This window comes from Salvelinus namaycush, chromosome 39, assembly GCF_016432855.1.
Source record: "Salvelinus namaycush isolate Seneca chromosome 39, SaNama_1.0, whole genome shotgun sequence".
In the NCBI taxonomy this organism is placed as follows: Eukaryota; Metazoa; Chordata; class Actinopteri; order Salmoniformes; family Salmonidae; genus Salvelinus; species Salvelinus namaycush.
The window spans coordinates 16676703-16699426 of NC_052345.1; the positions used below are offsets into that span (position 1 = coordinate 16676703).

The 22724-nt window shown below is 42.0% G+C and overlaps 1 protein-coding gene across 2 annotated transcripts in view; it reads right to left on the reverse strand.

Annotated features, from left to right (window-relative positions):
- The window catches only part of LOC120033004 (testis-expressed protein 2-like), a 61417-nt gene extending 38693 nt beyond the window's left edge, over positions 1 to 22724 (reverse strand). Inside the window, exons 1-2 of one of the 2 annotated variants that reach the window (XM_038979292.1) lie at positions 22541 to 22724; positions 21679 to 21768 (exon numbers count right to left, since the gene is read on the reverse strand). The gene's annotated coding sequence lies outside the window, so the exon portion shown is untranslated. Of the gene's footprint in view, positions 1 to 21678; positions 21772 to 22540 lie in introns of both variants that reach the window. The other variant, XM_038979291.1, reaches the window with a different exon arrangement.

Below are 22724 nucleotides of genomic sequence, written 5' to 3' on the forward strand. Positions count from 1 at the left end.
CGAGTCTGCCGGGTATGAAAATGCCTTTGTGCTAATGCCATTGACACAGAGCACAGGCAGGGGATAAGAAAGAGGGGATTACGGGAGAGAGGGGCGGCGGCTGAATAGGTGTAAACAGCGCAGTATGCTGGAGCTTAGCTAACACTGACTGAGCTGATAGCAAAGTGTGTGTGTGTGTGTGTGTGTGTGTCTTATTGAAGTATTAGGTGAGAACCTGGGAGAGAGAGGGAGGATGTGATTGGAGGTAGGGAAATGGAGAAAGAGAGAGCATAGTGAAGGAGGGTGTTGAAGGGAGAGAGGAGAGAAAGAAGAGGGGGAATAGACAGATGAGGTAAAGGAAGAGAGAGAGAGGCCAGTGAGTGTGCTTACACCTGACCACTGTGGAGTCTGGACAATCTTAGTCTAGCAAGCCTCCCTCACCCAACAGACTGGGAGCTGCTGTGGTCAAAACTGGCGGGGCAAGGAGAGAGAGAAATGCCGGGCAGTGAAATGAGATCACGGCTATCAATTGTCAATTGTTATGCTCTAGTAAGTGAAGTATAGGAACCTTCTATGCTCTGGGTTGGAAGTTGGCACAGATCTAGGATCAGCTTACGCTCCCCTTCACCCTACTCCTGTTAGCACTAAAGAAGTCGTGTAATAGTAACTAACGACATCCATTGCCTTACATGAAGTGTTTGTGAGAGTACAACCTGTGTGCCAGTGTTACTATACAATAGAGGTCGACCGATTATGGTTTTTCAACGCCGATACCGATAATTGGGTGCCCAAAAAAGCCGATACCGATTAAAATCAGCCGATTATTTTTGTTTTATAAAAAAAAAATGCTTTGTTTGTAATAATGACAAATTACAACAATACTGAATGAACACCTTTATTTTAACTTAATATAATACATTAATAAAATCAATTTAGCCTCAAATAAATAATGAAACATGTTCAATGTGGTTTAAATAATGCAAAAACAAAGTGTTGGAGAAGAAAGTAAAAGTGCAATATGTGCCATGTTAAAAAGCTAACGTTTAAGTTCCTTGCTCAGAACATGAGAACATATGAAAGCTGGTGGTTCCTTTTAACACGAGTCTTCAATATTCCCAGGTAAGAAGTTTTAGGTTGTAGTTATTATAGGAATTATAGGACTATTTCTCTCTATACCATTTGTATTTCATATACCTTTGACTATTGGATGTTCTTATAGGCAATTTAGTATTGCCAGTGTAACAGTAAAGCTTCCGTCCCTCGCCTCGAACCAGGAACACATCGACAACAGCCACCCTGGAAGCATCGTTACCCATCGCTCCACAAAAGCCGCGGCTCTTGCAGAGCAAGGGGAACAACTACTTTAAGGTCTCAGAGCGAGTGCCGTCACCGATTGAAACGCTATTAGCACGCACCACCGCTAACTAGCTAGCCATTTCACATCGGTTACACCAGCCTAATCTCGGAAGTTGATAGGCTTGAAGTCATAAACAGCTCAATGCTTGAAGCACAGCGAAGAGCCAGGCGGCCCAAACTGTTGCATATACCCTGACTGTGTGCAATGAACGCAAGAGAAGTGACACAATTTCCCTAGTTTAATATTGCCTGCTAACCTGGATTTCTTTTGACTAAATATGCAGGTTTAAAAATATATATTTCTGTGTATTGATTTTAAGAAAGGCATTGATGTTTATGGTTAGGTACATTCATGCAACGATTGTGCTTTTTTCGCAAATGCACTTTTGTTAAATCATCCCCCGTTTGGCGAAAGTGGCTGTCTTTGTTAGGAAGAAATAGTCTTCACAATGAGCCAGACGGCCCAAACTGCTGCATATACCCTAACTCTGTTGCAAGAGAAGTGACACCATTTCTCCTAGTTAAGAAATTCATGTTAGCAGGCAATATTAACTAAGTATGCAGATTTAAAAATATATACTTGTGTATTGATTTTAAGAAAGGCATTGATGTTTATGGTTAGGTACACATTGGCGCAACGACAGTCCTTTTTCGCGAATGCCACCGCATCGAATATATGCAACGCAGGACACGCTAGATAAACAAGTAATATCATCAACCATGTGTAGTTAACTAGTGATTATGATTGATTATGATTGTTTTTAATAAGATAAGTTTAATGCTAGCTAGCAACTTACCTTGGCTTCTTACTGCATTCGCGTAACAGGCAGGCTCCTCGTGGAGTGCAATGTAATCAGGTGGTTAGAGCGTTGGACTAGTTAACCGTAAGGTTGCAAGATTGAATCCCCGAGCTGACAAGGTAAAAATCTGTCGTTCTGCCCCTGAACAAGGCAGTTAACCCACCGTTCCTAGGCCGTCATTGAAAATAAGAATGTGTTCTTAACTGACTTGCCTAGTTAAATAAAGGTGTAAAAAAAAATAAAAAACGGCCAAATCGGTGTCCAAAAATACCGATTTTTGATTGTTATGAAAACTTGAGGCCCTAATTAAATCGGCCATTCCGATTAATCGGTCGACCTACTATACACGGCTCCGCTTGAAAAGTGAAGAATACGCTCAGAGATGTCCCAACTCCATTTCTATGGATTGCACTCCTCTAAAAGTGAAAGCCTCATTGACTAATGCTTGAGCACAGCCAGCTATTAAACTAGGACACTGCTTTAAAAAAAAAAAAAAAACTGATGACAGCGTCGGCCAGTAAATACAGGGGACAGAGCACAAGCTGCTCTACCACCCACATGCTAAGGACATTGTTGTTTGACACTTTTAGAAAACTCGAGAGCACCTGACAGTTCCCCACACACACTCCCACACAGACGCTGAAACACCTGCCCTTGGCTGCCTGCTGTAGGCCTGGCTCTGTGTGTGTGTGTGTGTGTGTGTGTGTGTGTGTGTCTCCACAGAGAACACTAGATGAGAGGATCAGAGAGCTGGAGGCCTGATTGTTCGCATATGTTGTGTTTACCAGTAAGTGTCGACTAGTGTGCATGAATAAACATGTTTGTGTGAGAGTGAAAGGGAGAAAGAGTGTGTGTGTGTGAGAGAGTGAGAGATAATGTGTTGACACACAAGCCAGTTTAAAACCAGTGTGTGTGTGTGTGTTTTCTGATGCACAGGCCAGTGCTAACAGGCTTGGTAAAAATACCCCAGTCAATGAGACAGGGTCACCACAGGGCAGCCTGTCAATACAGTCAGAACTCAGTCAGGCTTAAAACAGTATTTTTGGAATGGGTATGCAGTGGTGGTGGTGGGGGTACAGTGGTCTTGCAGGAAGTTTCTTCAACCCTCACTAACTGCCAATTCAAAGAGACACTTGTAAACAAGGAGCCGACTGTGTTCCTGAGGCATCTTCCAGGGAAAAGCTGTGTCACTGCCGCTGGGGGGCAAAGCTCTGGGCCAGGGCTTGATTGGAGAGTGTGCTCAGTTACCCAGAATAGTTAGAAGTCTATGTAAAATAAAAAATATATGTAAACGGACCTGATGTTTAGAGAAGTTCTGTCTTGTTCTCTTTAAACAGGAAAGGTCCGGGTGAGGGCCTGATACTTCTCCCCCAGGCCCGATACTGTACCGAACATTCACACTATATAGGACCTACCCACTGGTCTATACAAAAGCCCAAAGGCATTAACAAACATGCTGCAGGCCTAACGGTAGCCTATCCATGTTTGAGCTGCTACTTACATAACAGTAGCCTATTTCTTTCCAAATGGCTACAGTATTACACAGATTAAAAAGGTTCAATAGATTTCCGATACATTCCAAACATTTCTGGTATTGTTCTGGTTCAGTTGCTCTTGTCAGTGAGAAAGGGGCTGGCTGGCATGGGTCCTGTATGTGACGCCATGCCCAGTGCCCACTAAGACTTAGGGCACTTAGCCTAGTGCAGGATGCCAGATGTGAGAGAGTATGAGAGGCAAAGAGAGAAAGTGCTCATGACGTGCCCATCAGCGAGCGAGAGACCGAGAGGCTGAGAGAGAGAGAGAGAGAGAGAGAGTGAGAAGGGCAGAGAGAGAGCTGGAGGGTGGTCCTCTATGTCCGTTCTCTTCTCGCTCGCCAGCGGCCTCCGGTACGGTTCACTGGTCCTTCGTGACGACCCTGACCATATGCTAACATAAAACAAGCTGTCACTCGAGGTTAACAACCGCAAAAACATGCTCTTGGCTTGTCTCTCTACTTGCATCTTCCAAAACATCCGTATGGCTGACATTCCAAGTCCACAGTGTATCTAGTAATGTTGGATATGCATGAACACAACAGAGCCGAAGTCTGTCTCAAGGTAAAGATATAGGTTGCAGGTGAATTCATCAGACCATTTCTAGGGCCCTATAAAAATCGCGTTGTGGAAAACGCGGGACGGATTCACAGAATCCAGACATTAAAAATGGAATTCAACATTACATTTTTTTTTAAATTGAATTTAGTAGGCAAGCGTTACATGGCGATAGCAGACACCAACCCGCAAACAAGATGTTGGAGGTGTAACTGCAGCGGTCAAATCATTGAGTACCCCACATCGGTGATCACCCAATCGTGTTAGAAGTTCAGAACGAGAAAATGTAGACTATATAGAAAATTACGATCAAATTGAAAAAGCTTTTAACTAAATAATTAGGATTTCTAGCAGCCTAATCGAGGTGTAGATTATATCTCAAATTCCAGTGTTCTAACGTGTAAATAAGGCCGCATGGGATTTCACATAATGCGACTCAGTGCAGGCAATGGCAAATGTCCTCTAATGACAGGAGCCGCTTGTGGATTTGACAGCTCTAATGCAGTTCCCCCTCGACACCGCCAACACAACAACCGCTATGCCGATGTCGCTTAAAGCGGATTGGATGGAGCCCTAAATGTATTGAACTTACTCGAAAAATCATTGAATTTGCCTAAGTTAATCACAAAACACAAACAAAATGCATCAGTGATACGTATTTTCCTGCAACGTTCTGAAACGGTACAGGAATGCCCGTCAGTGTGTGTTGTGTGTGTCAAGTCTACACTTTGTATAGCCATTAGTGATAATGCTAATGATTTTAAAAAACTGGTTATTTGTACTGTTGTCTTGCACTTGTTTTCTTTGGTGCAAATTTTTCTTTTCACAAAAAAAACTAAAACCATCTTCTGGTAGATGGAAAGGCTTTCCCAAAAACCTTCTCAATGAAATGTTAACTACAAAGTAGCCTATGCCTACCTGGCAGAAGATCACTTTCATAGATTGATCCCAGACCTCAAAAGTGGTCTCCTGATGTGGTTTAAGTATTGTTTTGGACTAAAAACATTAAATGAGAGTGAAAAACAAACTGAAACCTGGAAGGAAAAAAAATGGAATCAGGACAAAAAAATATATATATATATAACACGAGGCACTACATTTCTATAGCAAGCCAAAGGTATTGGTTTCAAGATGTAAGTAATAAAGCCTACCAGACGGCCTAAATGCCTTTTATGCTCGCTTCGAGGCAAGCAACACTGAAGCATGCATGAGAGCAACAGCTGTTCAGGACGACGGTGTGATCACGCTCTCCGTAGCCAATGTGAGCAAGACCTTTAACCTTTCTAGGACACACGTTCCGCTAGCGGAACTCCTCGACAACATTCCGCTGAAAAGGCAGCACGGGAAATTCAATTATTATTATTTTTTTTTAAATATGTAACTTTCACACATTAACAAGTCCAATACAGCAAATGAAAGATAAACATATTGTTAATCTACCCATCGTGTCCGATTTAAAAAATGCTTTACAGCGAAAACACAACATATGATTATGTTAGATCACCGCCAAGTCCAAAAAACACAGCCATTTTCCCAGCCAAAGATAGGAGTCACAAAAAGCAGAAAGAGATAAAATGAATCACTAACCTTTGATGATCTTCATCAGATGACACTCATAGGACATCATGTTACACAATACATGTATGTTTTGTTCGATAATGTGCATATTTATATCCAAAAATCTCAGTTTACATTGGCGCCATGTTCAGAAATGCCTCCAAAATATCCAGAGAAATTGCAGAGAGCCACATCAAATAACAGAAATACTCATCAACTTTGATGAAAGATACATGTTTTACATAGAATTAAAGATACACTTGTTCTTAATGCAACTGCTGTGTCAGATTTAAAAAAAATATATACGGAAAAAGCAAACCATGCAATAATCTGAGACGGCACTCAGAAACAACATTTCTCCGCCATGTTGGAGTCAGCAGAAATAGAAAATTACATTATAAATATTCCCTTACCTTTGATGATCTTCATCAGAATGCACTCCCAGGAATCCTAGTTCTGCAATAAATTGTTTTGTTCGATAATGTCCAAGTAGCTACTTTTGTTAGCACGTTTAGTACACATATCCAAACGCTCGCGCAGGTCCAGGCGAACTTCGGACGAAAACTTCAAAAGGTTATACTACAGGTTGAATAAACTTGTCAAACTAAGTATAGAATCAATCTTTAGGATGTTGTTATCCTAAATATTCAATAACGTTCCAACCGGAGAATTCCTTTGTGTCTATAGAAGTAATGGAACGCAAGTCGATATCATGTGGAATGCTCGTGACCAGGACCTGGCTCTCTGCCAGATCACTGACTCAAACAGCTCCCATCCGGCTCAACATCACAGTAGAAGCTTCATTCAACGTTCTACAGACTGTTGACATCTAGTGGAAGCCGTAGGAAGATCCATATCCCACTGGGATTTCAATAGGCGATGAGTTGAAAATCGACCAGCCTCAGAATTCCCACTTCCTGTTTGGATTTTTTTCTCAGATTTTTGCCTGCCATATGAGTTCTGTTATACTCATAGATACCATTCAAACAGTTTTAGAAACTTCAGAGTGTTTTCTATCCAATAGTAATAATAATATGCATATATTAGCATCTGGGACAGAGTAGGAGGCAGTTCACTCTGGGCACGCTATTCATCCAAAGTGAAAATGCTGATGTTCAAAGGTTAGTGATTTCATGAAAGATTTATTTTTATAGTAATATATTTCAATTTACCGCGCTACATTTTTTCTGGATTTTGGCCATGTGGGACGCTACCGTCCCACCTATCCTAGAGAGGTTAACAGCTTCTACCCCCAAGCTTCTATCAAATCGCCACCCAGATTACTTACATTGACACTCGCTGTTTATTATCTATGCATAGTCACTTTACCCTTACCTACATGTACAAATTACCTCGAATAACCTGTACCCCCGCACATTGACTTGGTACCCCCTGTATATAGCCTTATTTTGTGTGACTTATTACATTTTTTACTTTATTTAGTAATTATTTTCTTAACTTTATTTCTTGAACTGCATTGTTGGCTAATGGCTCGTAAGTATTAATTTCACAGTAAGGTCTACACCTGTTGTATTTGCATGTTACGAATAAAATTTGATTTGATTCACCTTTTCAAAAGAACAATACAATTTCACAGAAACAGGCACTTGCCCACACACACAGTGTGTATTTTCTCCCTCTGAAAGCAGCCCAGTGTTGATGGCAGATTTAATTGTTCAGGCTAAAAGGCAAATTAAACTTCACGCCTCACAGACAATAACTGCTAGAGTTACCAGTCAGCACAATGTGTTAATGGAAGAGGGGGGGGTTTAGTAAATATTTTCTTATTCCCATTTTCTTAAAACTGCATTGTTAGTTAAGGGCTTGTAAGCATTTCACAGTAAGGTCTACATCTGCTGTATTCAGCACCTGTGACAAATAAAAATGTATTTGCTTAAATTAAAAGAGAATAATAACAAATCAGGGTTCCCATTCTGTCACTTTCAGAATTCCATGGCCCCAGTGGAGGGGAAAGGATTTAACATGCACACTTTAGGCTGAATCAATGTGAGCTATATCGGTTCATTGACCCCTCATGACGTCCATGATAAATAATGCACTCCTCACTTAACCGCCACTCAACTTCCTAAACAGGCCCTCATTATCTTTGAATGAGCTACACGGCCTTGACAGCGACATATCTGCTACGCTGCCCGCCGCACAGTGATCTTGTTCCACTGCTCTGGTTACATGACCGACGCAGCTAGACAATCTTGGCTGTTGCCACAGTCAGCCATTACGGCTACAGGTAGGCTGCAATGTTAGTTTTTTCTCCCTATGGCTGAGCCAACACCCAGAGCCTTTTGGGTCTGCTACTGACGACCAAGTTGAACCAAGTGTTCACGCTGTCACTCACAGCTGAGCTCGTTTGAACTGAAGCTATAATTACTGACATAACATAACTGACATGCAGTTCTCGTTTGAGGGGGCATGGTCTTCATAGGCTAATTATTGTGATATGGGAGCTTAGTTACGACTTAGAAACTTGGAGCAGTTTTAATTGCTGTACCAGGGTGGGAACTATGCACTGGAAAGTGGTACTGTAAAACAGTTTACGGGTACAACGTTTTTCTGACACGGATGACGAAGGCAATAAATTAAAAGGTGGACATGTTTCAAATCCAACAACTTAAAAACCAAGTGGAACAATATAAACTTCATCAGACATCCGTATAAAACTGACTGGATTTACTCGTTTGGCACGGTAAAACAATGCATTTTACAACTCTTGGACGAATCCCTCCCTGAGTGTTATAAAACACTTTTTGATGTGTCTGTTATTCAGATGCTAACTGAAACTGATTCCAAAACAACTTCATTCTGATGAGGTGGAAAACTCAGATCTGTGTCTAATTGGCTGTGGATACAGATACCAGATGTTACAGCAGGAGTTACATAAGAAAGCCTACTCAAGTTTATCATATTCAACTAGTCTACTTCAAGCAAACCTAGGAGTTTTCTAGCTTTCTAGCTGTGTTAAGAATCCTGGCTTTGTTTAGGAGAGTTCAATGCGTAGCTCCGGCAGCAGCCTGCCCGTCTAAGCTTTATGGGCTTCCATCTCAAATCAAAACAAAAGTTTATTGGTCGTGTAAACAGTTTAGCAGATGTTATAGCGGGTGCAGCAAAATGCTTGTTACTAGCTCCGAACAATGCAGTAAAATGTCCAAGTACACAAAAAAAAAAAACATTTGCATTACTGTAACAGTAATTGAAACGCAATCTAGACACACACACACACACAATGAATTTAGACAAGACATGCATGAGGAAATCTTTTTTTTATTATTTTTATTTATTTATTATTATTAGTTATTTATTTATTTTATCCCCGTTTCGTGGTATCCAATCGCTAGTAGTTACTATCTTGTCTCATCGCTACAACTCCCGTACGGGCTCGGGAGAGACGAAGGTCGAAAGCCAAACGTCCTCCGAAGCACAACCCAACCAAGCCGCACTGCTTCTTAACACAGCGCGCCTCCAACCCGGAAGCCAGCCGCACCAATGCGTCAGAGGAAACACCATGCACCTGGCCCCCTCGGTTAGCGCGCACTGCGCCCGGCCCGCCACAGGAGTCGCTGGAGCGCGATGAGACAAGGATATCCCTACCGGCCAAACCCTCCCTAACCCGGACGACGCTAGGCCAATTGTGCGTCGCCCCACGGACCTCCCGGTCGCGGCCGGCTGCGACAGAGCCTGGGCGCGAACCCAGAGACTCTGGTGGCAGGAATTCTTTTCTAACAGTCTTGAAGGAGTTCCCATATATGCTGAGCACTCGTTGGCTGCTTTTCCTTCACTGCGGTCCAACTCATCACAAACCATCTGAATTAGGTAGTTGTCGGGTGATTGTGGAGGCCAGGTCATCTGATGCTGCACTCACTCTCCTTCTTAGTCAAAAAGCCCTTACACAGCCTGGAGGTGTGTTTTGAATCATTGTCCCGTTGAAAAATAGTATAGTGCCGCTAAGCGCAAACCAGATGGGATGGCATATCGCTGGAGAATGCTGTGGTAGCCATGCTGGTTAAGTGTGCCTTGAATTATAAATCACTGACAGTGTCACCAGCAAAGCACCCCCACACCTCCTCCTCCATGCTTCACGGTGGGAACAACACATGCGGAGATCATCCGTTCACCTACAATCCATCTGTCGTTCTGCCCCTGAACAAGGCAGTTAACCCACTGTTCCTAGGCCGTCATTGAAAATAAGAATTTGTTCTTAACTGACTTGCCTAGTTAAATAAAGGTCAAATAAAATAAATAAAAAATCCAACAAAGACACGGCGGTTGGAACCAAAAATCTCACATTTGGACTCATCAGACCAAAGGACAGATTTCCACCGGTCTAATATCCATTTCTTGTGTTTCTTGGTCCAAGCTAGCCTCTTCTTCTTATTGGTGTCCTTTAGTAATGGTTCCTTTGCAGCAATTCGACCATGAAGGTCTGATTCACACAGTCTTCTCTGAACAGTTGATGTTGAGATATGTCTGTTACTTGAACTCTAAAGCATTTATTTGGGCTGCAATCTGAGGTGCAGTTAACTCTAATGAACTTATCCTCTGCAGCAGAGGTAACTCTGGGACTTCCTATCCTGTGGCGGTCCTCATGAGAGCCAGTTTCATCATAGCACTTGATGGTTTTTGCGACTGCACTTGAAGAAACTTTCAAAGGTTTTCAGATTGACTGACCTTGTGGTCTTAAAGTAATGGACTGTCGTTTCTCTTTGCTTATTTGAGCTGTTCTTTCCATAATATGGACTTGGTCTTTCACCAAATAGGGCCATTCCACAAATTAACTTTTAACAAGGCACACCTGTTAATTGAAATGCATTCCAGGTGACTACCTTATGAATCCGATTGAGAGAATGCCAAGAGTGTGCAAAGCTGTCATTAGTGTTTAACACTTTTTTGGTTACTACATCATTCCATATGTGATTTCATAGTTTGTGTTTTCCCTATTATTCAACAATGTAGACAATAGTACAAATAAAGTAAAACCCTGGAATGAGTAGGTGTCCAAACTTTTGACTGGTACTGTATATGTATGTGAATGGTGTATATAGACAGTATCAGGGCTCTAAAGTGCGACCATTTTACTCGCATCTGCACCTAAATATCTGGAATTTTTAAACGACGTGATAATTGTTGAAATGATTACTACACTGTACCCCAGCCCCTACCATGGAGAATACACTGAGCGCAGATTCATGACCGTCATGCTTGTACCATGACAACAATTTCTTTGTTGTCATGTTCGCGCAAATATCTTTAATTGTGCTCCTAAATTTCTTTGTATACCCCTACATTTTTCAACTTGGGGGCACACGTGACCCTTGTAAAAAAAAAAAAAAAACATTTTAAAAAACATTTTAAAAAGTCAGCGTTGAGCCTTCGAGCATGGACATTATGTGAATAGAAAATATGTGTACAACAGTAGTTATATTCGATGAGCCTTGACTAGAAAACACTAAATACATATGAAGTGGGTAAAACAGTATGTAAACATTATTGAAGTGACCAGTGTTCAATGACTATGTACATTGGGCAGCTGTTTCTAAGGTGCAGGGTAAAGTAACGGGTAGTAGCCGGCTAGTGACAGAGTCTAAGGTTCAGGGAAGGGTACTGGGCGGAGGCCGGCTAGTGTTGACGGTTTAATTCTGATGGCCTGGAGAGAGAAGCTGTTTATCAGTCTCTCGGTCCCAGCTGTAATGTACCTGTACTGTCTCACCCTTCTAGATGGTAGCGGAGTGAACAGGCCATGGCTCGGGAGGCTGAGGTCCTTGATGATCTTCTTGGCCTTTCTGTCCAGCCGTCTACTGCTGCAGTGTTCACCAACACTGGCTCTAATGCTTCCAACTTTGTCTCCCCCTTGGCTAACGGACACACTCAGTCATCCAGACACACAAGGACACGCACGCACAGTGGTACACAGTCGCATACAACTGAAAATGTGCAAACACAGACACACACCTAAGAAAGAGAAAGCCTAACTGAGTTCTGCAGATGTTTTTTTCTCCTTGGCAGACAACGCATGCCGGATATCTGCCTGGCTGCCTTATCTGTCTCAAGTAATTGGCTTTTCCTGCCACTTCGACATAGGTCCACAACGGCTAACTTCCAAGGCAACCGTACGCTACAGCACAACAGTGCTGAAGAAGAACTGATACCTAGCTAGACAGACTGTAGAAAATGAGGAACAATCAATGGTTTGTGATACTGCACTGCTAATAATGCTGTATGTAGCAGAAACCAAAGGGGTTAGACATTGCTAAACTGACTGTTAATGATGAACTCCGGTACTTTGATCGATAGTGAAATTGACTAATGTGGTCAAAAGCGCTGAGCTGCCAAGAAATATCCATGACTAATCACCTACGTAGCGGCCTCATGTACTGGAGGATCTGGAAAGGCTGGAATGCCACAGCTCGGGTCCAAAATGACAGTCTGTCTGTGCTTCGGCTTTCTGATATGAGACATCTCTATTTCGGTCTGCTTTCGGCTCGAAACCAGAACTCAAGCCCTGACGCAACTAATCACAGTTTGCCTCGCCATATCTGTTTTTAAAAGCAATAGACATTGGCTTGGAAAGAAGAAATGTATACTCTAGATTTATTTCCCTCCCACCCTCCTTGTATCAGCCCTGTTTCTCCTAGTAAACAAGTAAATATATCCTGGCGGTAGGGATGGACGTGCCTGTTGCTAGGTACAGAGACTATGCCTGACCCACCTCGGTTATCGTTCATAGCTGACAGGTTGACATGTTTCTATAAATGGTCATTACTTCTGAGGAATATCAGAGGCTATTGACCCTGTCTGCACAAACAACTGTCTTCAGACTTTTCCTGGGGAAAAGACAAGAGCGCTCTCAGGAGTACGAGGAATCACTGAGCAATGAATACAAAATGAATAGCTGCCATATTGAAATAATTTGGTGATCTCCATTCGTGCCGGAGGAGGCATGGGCCTGTTAACAGAATGGACAATGTGATCAGAAGTCTTAGCCGGGTGTCTTCAGTTGCTGTCCAGTAGACCAATCGAAATATTTAAAATGTGTATGTTTCCATATATAGACGTGTTTCAATCAAATCAACTATATCCACTGAGCTTGTCTGATGCTTTAAGCGCATGGTTAGATAAAAAAAATTAAGACACACAGATGACTAAAGGTAGTCCGACCGCAATTGATTTGATTGTGCCATGTCAGGCTCAGGCTTGCTGTAAAAATATTAAATGACAACAAGTGACTGACTAGCACCCATTGTCTCTCTCTGCTCCCTGCTGCAGCGTCCACCACAGAACATCAGTGTTTATCGCGCTGTCGGTGTTGCTGAAGCTGCAACATAATTACAGCCATTTCTGACTGTTACTGAAATCCCTCATTTGTTTAGGCAAAACATCCCCTATTCACTCAACCCTTGCTCTCTTCACGTGACACATGAATGCATTGCATGCATGTGACCAATAGGGCCTGACCTATTGCGTATCACAACCACATTACTAAATTGGTTATAACAAACTGTGGGACCTTATATGAGTGTGTGCCTTTCCAAATCATGTCCAATCAATTGAATTTACCACAGGTGGACTCCAATCAAGTTGTAGAAACATCAAGAATGGTCAGGGGAAACAGGATGCACCTGAGCTCAATTTCAAATGTCATAGAAAAGCGTCTGAATACTTACGTAAAATGTGATCAGTTTTTTTTATATCTAAAAACCTGTTTTTGCTTTGTCATTATGGGGTATTGTGTAGATTGATGGGGGGGGGAAAAACAAATTGAATCCATTTTAGAATAAGACTAACGTAACAAAAATGTGAAAAAAGTCAAGGGGTCTGAATACTTTCCAAATGCACTTTAAGTATTGAAATAAAGGCCTACAGCTCAATGGTGGTTATAGAACGCTGCTATACTAATGATAATGCCATTAGCCTACTTATTATAATGATCATAATAGTAATAATACGAAGGAGATCATTACTTTATATATATTATTTTTCTTACAATTTGGAACAGTATACACGCTAAATGAATAACACCACCAGAGTGGCTGTTCTAACGGAAAACAAGAGTTTCCGGGGGCTTCCATTCAGCCATAAGAGCATTAGTGAGATCGGGTACGGATGTTGGGCGAATGGGCATGGCTCGCAGTCGGCGTTTCAATTAATCCTAAAGGTGTTCAATGGGGTTGAGGTCAGGGCTCTGTGCAGGCCAGTCGAGTTCTTCCACACCGATCTTGACAAACCATTTCTGTATAGACCTCGCTTTGTGCACGGCGGCATTGTCATGCTGAAACAGAAAAGGGCCTTCCCCAAACTGTTGCCACAAAGTTGGAAGCACAGAATCATCTAGAATGGCATTGTATGCTGTAGCGTTAAGATTTCCCTTCACTGGAACTAAGGGGCCTAGCCCGAACCATGAAAAACAGCCCCATACCATTATTCCATCTCCACCAAACTTTACAGTTGGCACTATGCATTGGGAAAGTAGCGTTCTCCAAACCATCCGGCAAACCCAGATTCCCCCGTCAGACTGGTGAAGCGTGATTCATCACTCCAGAGAACACGTTTTCACTGCTCCAGAGTCAATGACGGTGAGCTTAGGCTTGTGTGCGGCTGTTCGGCAATGAAAATCAATTTCATGAAGCTTCCGACGAACAGTTCTTGTGCTGACGTTGCTTTCAGAGGCAGTTTGGAATTCAGTAGTGAGTGTTGTAACCGAGGACAGACAATTTTTATGCACTATACGAGCTTGTGTGGCCTACCACTTCGCAGTTGAGCCGTTGTTGCTCCTAGACATTTCCACTTCACAATAATAACACTTACAGTTGACCGGGGCAGCTCTAGCAGGGCTGACGAATTGACTTGTTTGAAACGGTGGCATCCTATGATGGTGCTACATTGAAAGTAACTGAGCTCTTCAGTAAGGCCATTCTACTGCCAATGTTTGTCTACGGAGATTGCATGGCCGTGTGCTCGATTTTATACACCTGTCAGCAAAGGTTTTGGCTGAAATAGCCAAATCCACTCATTTGAAGGGGTGTCCACATACTTTTGTATATATAGTGCATATGGATGATTTATAAAGCCAGGCACATTTAACAGTTAGGTTGATTATAGACCTAATTAAGTTGGTTTCCTCCTCACTTTTCTTAGACAATTAAGGCAAGGGCTGTTTTCTTGTCTCTCAACTCCGCTGCTGCCTCCACCGCATTGTTCTAAACACCAATATGCTGGTTAACTTTGCTATTATGCACATAGCAACATGGTCTAGGAAAAGGCGTCAATTCAACAGCGCACTGATGTTTCAGAACAGCGACCGCAATCCAACACGGGAACCATATACAATTTCAGTAATGCATGTCTTATAGCACTAGTAATGGTCATTTGAAGAGGCATGCTCTGGCTAACACAGTGCTTTTCCTTGTTCTTCACATGGGTTTAAATTTTTAAGTAGTCTTCACACTTATTTTTACGGGTCCAATCAATAGTATGTTGACGTCAAATTTGTACGTTTTTTTTGATGACTTGACCCTCTCAGACGGCCTCTTCGACATATTTCTCAAAGTGACAGCCAAGTTGTGAGGTGACGTAAGGGTCCCACGCACGACCGACCCCCCTCTCAAAACACCCCAATCGAAAACTGAATTATTTCTCTAGGCCTACTCGTCTGTAATTTTACAATTATGAAATCATTTAGATTACTACAATAATTAGGCCTAATGCTGATTTTTTTAATCGATTTAAGCCAAATTATGGAAAATGGTGCAATATTCCACATTTTACAGTTGATTCCATTTTTATTACCAAATTCCGCGATTGCGTCCGTGTTTTCCGCATTGCCGAAATCATAAGGCCCTATATTTTCATCTGGGTAAGCCCACTGTCTCCCGGGAAGAATGTCAGTCTTGCCAAGAGGAGCATAATGGTGATAGAAACGGCCGACATCTAGCATCAAAAATATTTCAAAAAAGATACCCAAGCACGGGCACTTCTGCCGCCATTTCTCGCTCTGCATAGAGCACATTCCACAGAGCACATTCCAGATTCACAAATCACAACGACGAGTCATCGTGAAACATTGCCAAGTATTTTTCCTCATGAGAGACAAACTGATTGATTTACATAATTGTTTTGGGTTGCACTGCAGATGAAGGTTCAGTTAGCCTAAGTGCCTAATGCTACAACTGTTGTCTGTCTGATCTGATAAGAGAGTGCATTTTGAGGATACTAGGGCAATGGGAAACAAGGCCAAAAGAAAAGCCTGTTTATTGAACTATTGTGCCCTCCTGCCTTAATCCCAGTCAAACCTGTTTAGATCAAAACCAACAACAATGACATTCCATGGAGTTAAACTTCACCAGCTTTGACCTGTATTTGCATCGACATGTTTGGGTTGATAGAAAGAGCCTGTTGGACTTGATCAACTGTGGCAGGGCAATGTGGTGAGTTAACAATTGCTCAGCTTTCTGCCACACCTGTTACGGCCTCTGAACGGCTAACCTGTGACATGGACCATGATGCAACAACACACAACACTACAGTTGAGTCAACAACTCAGTGCTCTGCTCTATAAAGAGTAGGGTTGCAAAGGGTCAGAAACCTTCTGGTAAATTTCCAGATTTTTATACGGAAATGTTTCATGGGAAATTTGGGGTATTTTGCTTAAATTCATCAAAAAAAGTTGGCTTATAACAGTGAACCTTTTTTGTGGGATACACATAAGGCAATTCTAGGTCTTGCGGCATATTTTGGTTAAACTATCCCCAATTCAATGGAATTGCAACCCTCTGCATGCACAGTGCATTCTTCCAGCACAGCTGATTCTCAAGATCTTGCACACTAATGAGATGCTATTCAGCCCACACTACTACACTGTCTGAGCCAAGGACTACATGCTGTCTGGTAAGTTTTGATTACAATACTGGGTGGGGTGAATATATTTTATATGACATACATTATTTTTGTTAATTAGTAAATAGTAGCCTACAGAAATTATTTAAATAATTTCTAACTTTCTACTAGTTAGTTTCTGCTACCATGTGGGTTTTAGCTTGCTTGAGCCTGCTAACTGAGTGTAAATTCACGTTTCCATCCCTGTTCACCCGTTTCCATAACATTCACCTGTTTCAATTTAAAACATGTATCTTACAAAGGAGTTGTTTAATCTAACTGCTTAACTATTTATCTGTACATGGAATTGTATTTGGGTTTTACTCATTTTTTTCTAATCTTTACAGGAACATTCCACGGGCACTATCTGATGTGTGGAGACATTTCACTGCAGCTAATGTAGAAGGAAAACCTGTGTACCTTTGCAAATAGTGTGCCAAATCATATGTGAAGAATGCAACAAATATGCAGAATCATCTGGCCAAGTGCATAAAGTTCCCTCAGCTCTCACAACCTCTGAGAAAAGTCCCTCTACTACAGACACCTTACCGATAGCAACATCTCATGGTCTTTTTTGACTCAATGGAAGAACGTAATCAGAGAAATGCTGATGAATGTCTTGCTCGAGCTGTGTATTCAACTGGTTCACATCTGATGCTCACAGGCAATGTGTATTGGAAGAGATTTCTGAATGTTCTACACCTCTCCAACCAGACATGCTTTATTTACTCATTTTCTGGATGCAGAGTTCAACAGAGTTCAAGTGAAGGTCAAACAAATCATAGAGAAAGCAGACCGTATTGTCATCTTCTCTGATGTGTGGTAGAATGTTCGTGGGCAATGAATAATTAACTACATCATCTCCACCCCTCAACCAGTATTCTACAAGAGCACAGACACAAGGGACAACATACACACCGGTCTCTACATTGCAGATGAGCTGAAGGCTGTCATCAATGACCTTGGACCACAGAAGGTATTTGCACTGGTGACAGACAATGCTGCAAACATGAAGGCTGCTTGGTCTGAAGTGGAGGAGTCCTACCCTCACGTCACACCCATTGGCTGTGCTGCTCATGCATTGAATCTGCTCCTCAAGGACATCATGGCACTGAAAACAATGGATACAATCTACATGAGAGCCAAGGAAATGGTTAGGTAGGTGAAGGGTCATCAAGTTATAGCAGCAATCTACCTCATCAAGCAAAGTGAGAAGAATAAGAGCACCACATTGAAGCTGCCCAGCAACACCCGTTGGGGTGGTATTGTCATCATGTTTAACAGTCTCCTGGAGAAGAAGGAGTCTCTCCAAGAAATGCCCATAACACAGTCTGCCGATATGGACAGCCCCATCAAGAGGATCCTCCTGGATGATGTATTTTGGGAGAGAGTGGTAAGCAGCCTCGAACCTATAGCAGTAGTCATTGCACAGATTGAGGGAAACAATGCCATCCTGTCTGATTTTCAGTCTCTGCTTGCAGATGTAAGAGAAGAAATCTGTACTGCACTGCTGCTCCAAGCAGAGGAAACTGCCGTTCTGAAATACATCAAAAAGTGTGAAGACATCTGCCTGAAGCCAATACACGCCGCAGCGTACATGTTGGACCCCAAGTATGCTGGCAAGAGCATCCTGTCTGGTGCAGAGATCAACAAGGTCTATGGTGTCATCACTACCATGTCTCGCCACCTTGGCCTGGTTCTTGGCAGTCTGGCGAAGTACACTTCCAAGCAAGGGCTTTAGGATGGAGATGCAATATGGCAGTCATGCCAACATATCTCATCAACCACCTAGTGGAAGGGACTTTGTAGATCTGAGGCTCTTTCCCCTGTTGCCTCCATCATCCTCCAAATCCCACCAACATCAGCCGCCTCAGAGAGCAACTGGTCTTTGTTTGGAACACACACACCAAAGCACGCAACAGGCTGACCAATACAAGGGTTGAAAAATTGGTGGCCATCCGGGAAAATGTTTGGCTTTTTGAGCCTGATAACAAGCCATCCTCAAGGTTGGAAAGTGACAGTGAAGATGAGGGCTCAGTCTGATGTTCAAGAGGTGGACATTGAGGAGGTCCAGGGAGAAGACATGGAAGCCTTAGAGGAAGACAACCAAAGCTTTAGATTCTAGACTAACATTTTACAGATGTATGTTGAAAATATTTTTGGGAGATGCAATGGATCATTGGGGATCATTCAATATTCCCTTTCTTTTGTTGTTCAGTGAAATCATCCCATGTGAAGAGTCAGCTTATTTAATTAAAGTTCAATTCGTAACTAAATTGTCTAAAAGAAAACATTATTGGAAGGATTTAATCATTTGCAATTATGTCTACTTATGATTAGGTAAACGGTTGATGTTTCTGTCTCCATAAGATATGGTAAATATATCCAATGCAAAAAACATCTACATTTAAATGGTATTAATATTAATTTGCATATATTTCCGGTAATTTATATTTCCGCCTTTCCTTCCAGTTCTCTGCTGCCTGTGACTGGAACGAATTGCAAAAATCTCTGAAGTTGGAGACTTATTTCCCTCACCAACTTTAAACATCTGCTATCTGAGCAGCTAACCGATCGCTGCAGCTGTACATAGTCCATCTGTAAATAGCCCACCCAATTTACCTACCTCATCCCCTTACTGTTTTTATTTATTTACTTTTCTGCTCACCAGTATCTCTACTTGCACATGATCATCTGATGATTTATCACTCCAGTGTTAATCTGCTAAATTGTAATTATTCACTCCTATGGCCTATTTATTGCCTACCTCATGCCTTTTGCACACAATGTATATAGACTCATTTTTTTCTCCCTACTGTGTTATTGACTTGTTTATTGTTTACTCCATATGTAACTCTGTGTTGTTGTCTGTTCACACTGCTATGCTTTATCTTGGCCAGGTCGCAGTTGTAAATGAGAACTTGTTCTCAACTAGCCTATCTGGTTAAATAAAGGTGAAATAAACAATTTAATAAAAATTCCCATGGAAAGTTTCCACCTCTGAATATCCCCCAAAATGTGCAACCCTAATAAAGAGCCATTACAAAATGGTATGAACGGTAATTTGGTGACTGATGAAGGATGAGAAATGAGCTTGAGTATAAAAATAGACCAACATTTTGGAAATATTTAGGTGAGCAGGCGGCCAAGTAGTGAGTCAGGGGCAAAGCCATGAACAGGTGCTGTGTCAACAGGGTGTAATCCGTTGGCCCAGCATAAAACTGTGATAAGCAGCACATTTTCCCAGTCTCACGAACAATAACGCAGTGTGGTATTACCAGCATTCTACAGGGAGGCCTCTGCACTGTGAAGAAAACAGCCTACACACACATGTTCTATGACGTTACAAAACAGGATAGATGGAGATCCGTCGTCAGTCGCCAAAGTTAAACAACAAGCATGGGATGTTCGGCTTGAAAAAAAATACATAACATTTCAGCCTGTACTCAAATCAGTTAGCTTTCTGCTAACTTGTTATGGAGGGGGTCGCTATCCGGCCTAAAATTAACGTGAGACCTTCTAAGACCTCGACCTCACGACCACATGTGCCAATGTGGTCAAAGTGAACAGTCGCCACGATTACCAGAGGGAAATCAAAACAGATTTGTTTCACGGCAGCTTTTGCCTGACAGGAACAGACGGCTTGCTTTGATTTTCCTTTCTACTGTATAACAGACATCCATTTCACTATGCCTCTGGTGTTTTGCTGTAGATAGACAAGCGTGACTTCTCTTTCTGATGCACCTGCTACAGGAATTAGGCTAAGCTTAGTGAGTCTTAAACAGGTGCTTCTGCACTCTACCCATTCTCTCGCTTTCACACGTTATAACTCGACACATAAATCCAGAGGATTTCACACCACTCAAGGCCATGTCTCGTGTGGATGGTGTTTTCGGATGTGGAGAAAGTGCTTTTGACTAAAACACTGAGCAATTCTATTAATAGCCTTAGTGTTAGGCTAGGTGATGTGTTGCGAGAGTTAAGTAAAGGATGTGGAGACGGATTTAGTATAATTTGATTTCAGAATTTGCCTAACGGTAGCTTGCCTAGCACATACAATATTGTATTGAGTACACATGAGGCCCCTTGAAATGACTCATGCTAGAGGGCAGTGTAAAAAGGGTGCAACCAACAGTGGATCATTAACCAATGACACTGTACCCAAACCGTTTCCATGGTGAAATACGATTTTGAGAGGTTTCGCACACACTATCAGGACATCAAATAATGATCAATAGCACAAACATATGATCAATAGCACAAACAGATAAGCCCTTACACATAGGCCTATGGGAAACTCCATGGGAAACAAATTGTTTATGCAAAATAGGAAAGCCAAGCCTAGGCCTACAAGAAGTGGAAAAGGTTGCTAAACCAAAACTGTTGAGTCTTTCTTGGGATACATTTGTTTTAGGAAAACAGTTGAACAATCATTTCACAGGACTTGTTTATTTGACTTGTTTATTTTATCACAGTACTGAATGGCAGCCACAGACAGCCATTTACTTTTCACATGGCCAATTAGTCAAATCCATGTCAAAGTACCTGACAAATACCTCAGGTCTGCTCAAAAAGACTAACAGCAGAGGGCATTCTGCCCTCGTCTCAGCAGCAGTGAACGTCAGTGACAACGTTTATTTCCTTGTATTTGTTTGGGCCGAAAATAGACATAGTGATCTGTGGAGTCTGCTGAGGGGAGGACGGCTCATAATAATGGCTGGAAAGGAGCGAATGGAATGGCATCAAACACATATTTGATACCATTGCACTCATTCTGCTGTAGTCATTACCACAAGCCCTGTCTGTCTTATTATGGTTCCCCTAGAACCTGTCCTTGACTGCTGCTGCAATCTCAATCTGTTCCAATAGAATAAAGGCTGTGTGTTACAGAAATCAGTGTCTCTCTTTCTCATCATCTTTTATTTTCTTCCCCCCCCCCCCCTCTCTCAAAGGTCAGTTGTGTCAGAGAATGGATCAATGATCAGTTCCAAATTTACTGGCAAAGTGCTTACCTCGTATCCTTAGTGCCATTCAATCCAGCATCGCCTCAGCGTCTGCATTCATGTAGAGTCGACTCTCACATGTCCATAGTGTTCAATGATCTGCTAAATAGAACAAAATCAATAATGGTCATATAGATTTTTGCACATTAAAAATGTGCAATCGCACAACACACACACACACTAACTTAACGCCACATTGGACTTGCTGTGTAACTAAGCAGTTTTCATCATGTTGTCATCAATCAAACATTCGCTCAGGTGAGAAATGTTTCCAAAGACGTATTCCAACTTACCCACAGTCTGCATTTGAGATAAATGTTGGCCAGAACAGTATAACTAGCTACTTTCCGTATGCAATGACTAACGTTACCCATCTGGCTTTTTAGTTGCTTCAAAGAACAGTTTAAAACATATGAAAGCAACTTCCTGCTTATGTTATGAACTATAAGGAAACACGGGCAATGTTGTATCGATCAGTAAGTTTATGTTGCATAATAAACTATGCATACACTGCTAGCTTTGCCAGCTAACAGTAACTCGCTAGCGTTTAGCTATGGGTGAACCAAAGCCCTAGCAAACTCCCTAGTTTAGTTTGGGATGCATCTAAACCTAATGACTAGCTAATTTACCTAGTTGCTAGCTAGCTAACGTTAATTGTCTCAAAACAACTCTCGCTTTTACATTTCAACATTCACTCTTGTGAAACCCCTGTTAGAAATGGTTTGTTTTACAAAATAACAACGAAGTCGTTTGTGAAAAACAATCTTTGTAAACCGCTGGCTACGAGACATTTCTCGACAATAAAGCCAAAGGTGTCAAAACTGAAACTCCGATAAAGAGGTGTGTTTTGCCTAAACAACCGCGAGCTTACCGTGTCCCGAGTTCATAACCTCTCGAGCGAGCAAGATTACAAAATCCACTGAATGAATATGAACAGTTTACCGAACAGTAACAAAACGTTGTAATGTTATCACTTCCAAGTACTGCGTCGTTGTCTGAGCCTCATTTCATGCCCAGCCTGTTGACAGCTGACTGCTGGAATCACAGAGTTCCTG